The sequence below is a fragment of the Cyprinus carpio genome, chromosome B2 (assembly GCF_018340385.1).
Source record: "Cyprinus carpio isolate SPL01 chromosome B2, ASM1834038v1, whole genome shotgun sequence".
NCBI classification, from domain to species: domain Eukaryota; kingdom Metazoa; phylum Chordata; class Actinopteri; order Cypriniformes; family Cyprinidae; genus Cyprinus; species Cyprinus carpio.
This window is the reverse complement of record NC_056598.1, coordinates 1,356,494-1,362,881: the sequence shown is the minus strand read 5'-3', so window position 1 is coordinate 1,362,881 and position 6,388 is coordinate 1,356,494.

The following is a 6,388-nucleotide window of genomic DNA, read 5'->3' as shown; positions in this document are numbered from 1 at the left end:
AAATCCGAGGAAAACTTGAAATCGCATGATGTGACCCCTTTTAACAGCCACCAATAGAAGGTGACCAATTACCAGTAGTAAACCAACAGGGTCCATTACAGTGTCCATTATAAAACCAGTCCCATTATAACCAGATAAAACCATTAAAAATTTTGTGATAATGTCTATTGTTTTTTGTTGTTGTTGTTTGTTTTGTTTTTGTTGTTCATGCAGGGTGAAGGCAGTAGTATAGTATGCATCAATAAATGCTTTCAAAAACACTTACAATGCTTCAAAGTAGTATTGCAACATTGTTGTCACATGATCTCATTACAGAAATGTTAGATTATTTAGATCAGATTTATTAATATTTGTATCCAGTTTTGTGTAAAATATCTTCACTTTTAGTGGTTACGAGTCAAAAAAAGATGTTAAAGAAAATCACAGGTGCTACACTTCCAGCTCAGTTGTCACACTGGTAAATAGAAGGTCAAGTCAAGTACATAGCACTGTGGGATACAGTAGTGCATATAATGTTACTGCACATTTCAGCAAATGTATTCCATGCATACTAAAAATTCACAAACAATAGCAAAGGACTGGCGTGTTAGCATGCTGAAACACGTTTGTGTATTTGAGTGGAGGCAAACATCACCAGTAGCTTCAATACGATCCAGTAACATGTCGGGTCGGTGGGTGTGTGAGTTGGGTGGGGGTGGTGGGGGTGTCCTGCATCACGGTAGTGTTTCATTAGCTGTGTTGCATTAACCTAGTGAGCTGCAGACATACACCGTGTTTTGGGCATGTTTGGGGCTCAGAACTGCTGTGCAGACAGGCAGCTCGCTGGGATTTGAGCCACGGCCCTGCTCTGCAGTTTCCAGTGTGTGGCCCCCATAGTAGGCGCTAAGATCCGCGGTTCTGTTCACTGCGCATCTCAGCTGTAGCTCGATGACTGAGAGCGCGTACTACATCAACCCATCAACCATTCATCATGTCCACATGCGTGATGCAACCAGTCAATGCACGGCATCTGGGGCAGGAACGCGATGGGAAAGCGAAGAACAAGGGCTTTCAGCCTGATCAGGCTGATGTCTCTGAATTACAGGAAGGAGAAGCTCCGCAGCCAGGCCGCAGCAGCCTCACAACAACATGCCCTTCATGATCCACTTGCCACATCGGCTAAAGAGATATCAAACACATATGCAAGCAACTGCAGCCCCGCGTCAGCCAACGCGCGGTACGGTGATTAAACAGCGCGTTCCTTGCGCTTCAAACTCAGCGAGAGAACGCGACCGCGACAGAGAGGTGTTTCACACTGACGCGTCGCATTGTGTTACAAAAAGGGGCGTTCATCACTCCCCGTTTGAATTATTTTGGTCTACAAACAGTATGTTCTTTGTGCGTCCTTTGGCCGTAGCGTTCGCGTTAAAACCTGGACGCGTTCACTGTTCTTAATGATTGGTCCGAATAATACACGTGACCGACGCGTATGCGTCGGGCGGTGTGCGCCGTGGGCGGTTTTGCGTTTATATTAAGGGTGCGTTCAAGTGCAAATGATTTTGAGATTTAAACGCCGGTTTCTAGCGCTTCTTGTTCCTGTCCTGTGGGAACGCTGACGAAAAGTGACGTTCACAAGGATTCGGTTGTGCATATTGTTTGTCACTTTTTTATTTTTTTTTGGTATTTTTTCTTTTTTTTTTTGTGTTTGATTATTTTAAATGATAACCACATGGTTGTAGTGCAAATTGTGTATTTTTAAACTGCACTGCACTATGTTATTTTATTTATTTTTATTTACAGTAATCAGAAGTTACTAAAATCAGGGATATGAGCTTTCTCTTCCATGTGCAAAATCACTTGTCCAACACAGGTGTCGATAGTCTAGCGGGGTTGGTACACACACAATACCGGTCTTGTTGTGAACCATTAATTCACATTAAAACAATTAAAAACCTGTAAACTGTTTTTTTGTAAAGTCAAACTCTGAAAATTTGCTTAGAAGTACATCAGAGTACTGAAGTGAAGTCACAAACTTCTAGTTCAATTCATGCAGACTGTGAAAAGTTAGTGTTTTAGGACAGTGTTAACTGGGGGAAATATCATGTTTTTCAGCATCTGACACCATGAGTGTTGCATACTCTTAAGCCTATGTCAATTTAAAAACCATTGGTACAGGTGTTCCTGTACGTTATATTTCAGCTTTTTTTTTAATGTATTAATTATTAAACCATAAGTTTTGTTCATACATACAGTGATCCACAGCAACAAAGCAACAGTTCATTCTGACCAACTTGTGTTTGCCAACACAGCAGGGTTCATGTGAACAGGATTTTGAGATGGACATCCGTGTGTGTGTGTGTGTGTGTGTGTGCCATCATACAGTTCAACTTTAAAGCACACATCTCCACACCATGTTTATTCTTGATGAATTTTGAGGGTGAAGCTGCCAGTATGTGAGCAGCTTCTAAAGGCTCCTAACTTTCTTTTTTTTCATATTTCAAAGGACATAATTAAGATGACTAGCAGGGTGTTTAGGGCTTCATTGTCTGTAAGGGCAGACCACACGGTCAGATCATCAGCAACGGTGCTGTCATATAATCCGCTGGTTTAATCCTCTTCATTAAATCCCTCTTTGATTAAGTGCGTCACACGTGTGAATATGATTAGGATGGAGCTATAAATAGCCTGTGAATGCATGTGATCAGCATGTGCTCGTCACAGCGTGTCCTTGTGTTTTTGCCTCCTGATGCTTGCCTTGCTGGTGGTGGAGGTGTGTGTGGTGTGTGTCAGCAGGGACTGTATTTTGACCCACTTCTATTCTGTGTGCTCCAGCTTCAGCAGTAGTGGCGCAGAATGGCACAAAATGTGCCGTCTGAGAAATAATGCACAGCCGGCAGGAATGCTGTGAAGCTGCTTGTTGCCCTGTGCATCAGCTTGAGTGTATGTAGCTCTACAGCAGAGGATGGTGGAGAAGCTGGAGCCGCTGGTGTCCGGATCACACGGCAGGAGCCCGGCGCGCTCTCTGGGACGCCTTCTTCAAACCTGGAAGTGGAGTGGAAGAAGAAGAGCGAGACGTTCAGCAGATTTTTTTTTTTTTATTATTTTATGACCGGTAATGCTGTTCGTTCAGTTTTTCCCTATAGTAACAAAAATACATAAAATGGGCATACCCGTCAAATGTGTTTGAACTGTAAGATTTTTTTACTTTTTTTTTTTTTTTTTGTTAAGAAGGTCTATTCTGCCTCACCAAGCCTGCATTTATTTGATCTAAAATTATACGGGGGGACCACAGTCAAATTGGGACATTTACTATTTAAAAAGACTGTTACTGGTAAATCAGCTGTTAAAACTGTATATTTCTGTAGGGGCAGCTGTATTTTCGCGATCATTACTCCCGTCTTCAGTGTCACATGATCTTCAGAAATTCATAATATATGATGATTTGCTGCTCAAAGAAAACATCTCGATAATTATCCAATGTTGAAAACAGCGGAGTAGATTTTTTTTTTTCAGGTTCTTCACATAGAAAACAGTTAAGTTTAAAATTTATCTGAAAAAATTTTACATTATTACTGCTTTTTGCTGAATTTTGGATCAGATAAATGTGGATGCCTTGGGTGAGCAGAAGAGAATCTGTTTAAAAAAACAAATGTATTATATTCTTACTGTTCAGAAAAAAAGGTTTTGACTGCTAGTGTTCATTCAGACGAAACACTTCTATCCCATGCAAACTTGCCAGTTGTTTGCTCAGTTCATGCATTCCCTGCAATCAAACCCATGACCTTAGTGCTGTCCATCTACTGTAATGAGCTATAATAACATTTCATATAATGTGTCATAATCATACAAAACATTGGGTTGTATTAAAATTCTCCTGCATTAAAGGGTTCCGTAGGAACAAAATACGTGCATCTGGGCAAAACAACAAATATATTTGAGAAGTCTCAGAAAAATCAGTGTGTGATGATGGAGCAGAGAACCTGCAGGTTTCCTCCGGTCTTATTTGCCCTTTCATAAATTAAGCATAAAAAGGACTATTGTGAGCATAAAGTCTCATAAATTCATAAAGTCATGGCATTAAATGTTGCATCAGGTAGGGGTGCAAAAATGAATATCTCCCTCATTTTTTCTAAACATCCTTAAATCAAGACAGGAGAGGCAAAAATAAAGACCGGAAAAAATTGCACGAAATTAAGTGGAGTTTATGCTGAAAAGAAGAGCGAATATATGTTCAGCGTTTGTCTCTCTTAAAGCAGCGTGTGAATGATAGAGAAGAGGATCTGATCTTCTCTTATTGTGCTGCAGGGATCTGGTGTTTTGGCATGTAATCTTAAACTTAAATCTTAAATTCCTGAAAGCTGAAGTGAGACCCTGCCGTCATGTTTCTGGTTGTTCTTCTCGGAGGAGTCCCGGGCTGAAGCTCTGATAGTGTTTCTGGTGATTTACGGATTTGTTGTTGGGACAGTGAAAGTGTTTATTGATGTGAGGGATAGTGTGTCTGTGGTGTGTTCAGTGTTTAGAAGCGGACAAGTCTTCCTTAAAAACTTAGCCGGAGTTTCACTGATGAAGATGAGATGATGATGATGAGGTTCAGACATATATTGGGGAATAATGAGAACATTTGCCAGTTTAGTTTGTCATGGGCACAAACTGAACAAGGGGTAAAATGATAAGATATCATGAATGCTAAAATGACTAAATCAGTAGTAAATGAATGCATTGTGATGATCAGTTGGAATATGGGAATATTCCGGAATCCCAGTCAGGTCGTGACGTTTACAGAGGGACACGGCAGCTTTCTGCTGGTGTAAATACATCTTTATTCCACTCTTCTACCATATGAAGGTCCTACAAGGTATTAAAAATTCATAAAAGTCATGGCAGTAAATGTTGCACACACTGCAAAACAATGACATCTCCCTCAGTATCTTCTGGTCCTTGTTTTCCAGCGAGATAAATACTTGATACCACACTTGCCGTAAATCAAGACAAATTTTTACTGGAGAAGGCAAAATGAACATGAAGTGGTTGTTCCCTCTATGGACAAACTGAAAAAACAAGACACCATGAAAAACAAGAACAACGTATGGACAAGCTATAAGAACAATACGGGAAAGTTCAGTATTCTCCTCAAGTCGATTTTCGTCTGATCCCACTCGGCCTGGATATTTGATCTTGTTTTAATGCAAAAACAGTTTGGGGAGAGAAATTAAACAGGAATGTGATAGGGCCCTACAGACTTTTGACTTTCCACTGGACTGACATCAAAACATCACTCACAGTCTGCAGACTAGCTGGAGTGTCATTACGAGTCTACGCACAGTCAGCTGGAAGGGAATTGCTGGTTTGTACTGTCTGGTCGGTAATTATTTGCTCTCTGTTCTTCTAAAAGTGCTGTCACGACTAAATATCCACGTTCTTAGGGCTGATGAGACACGCGGGCAACTCGTTTATTTTGGCATATAGCCATCACCGGTCAAGCAGGTGAGAACACAGAGCTCACTACCTGAATCTAGAAACAATCCAAACAGAGGACTGTTACCTCTCGTCAGTGGGCAAAGTGTGCACCATCAAACAGGGCTCGGAAAGTTGCCCCCATTGTACCGTCGCATCAAATGTCCAATCAAACCTATTATATCCCAATCAGATCTACAAAATATCATCACAAACTTTTTGGGTTGTTGGCACACTTTGTCGGACGAAACAAACAAACAATGCCTTCACGCGGCAAAGAAGGTGGGGAAAGACAGAGAGAGAGGAGGAGAGAGAGAGAACAGAGAGAAGAGACAAGAGTTATGCAGAAGAGACGAGAGAGAGAGAAGAGAGACAGAGAGAGAGGAGGGAGAGGAGAGAGGGAGAGAGACGAGAGTGAGTAGAGAGAGACAGAAGCAGAGAGAGAGAGACCAGAAGAGAGGAGAGAGAGAGCAGAGAGCAGTAGTGAGGCGAGAGAGACAGAGAGAATTTGTTGAATTTTAACAAAGCTTTTATTACTTTTTGTTTTTTTTTTTTTTTTTTTTTTTTTTTTTTTTTCCTTTTTATAAACACTCAATATAGCCTCACAACAAACATCCCCCCCTCCTCCAAAAAAAATAAAAACAAAAAACAAATTAAGTACAACACATTGCACATACACAATCATACTCATCCACAAAAGAAAACCAAGTTCCCTTCAGATAACTCACAAAGAGCTCCATTACTGACTAGCACATATTGTTTCAAAAATGTTAAGGCTTTGCATGCCTTTTATATAAGCGAAAATCTATCAGAACTCTAGACTTTACCAAACTTGAAAACAGCACATTGATATCACATGATTCTTGCTGTATTCTTCTTTTTCTGCTGGCATAGATGGCCATTTTGGCTGCCCAATAATAAAACTTCTAATGCTGGCATACAAACCGTTTTCCCC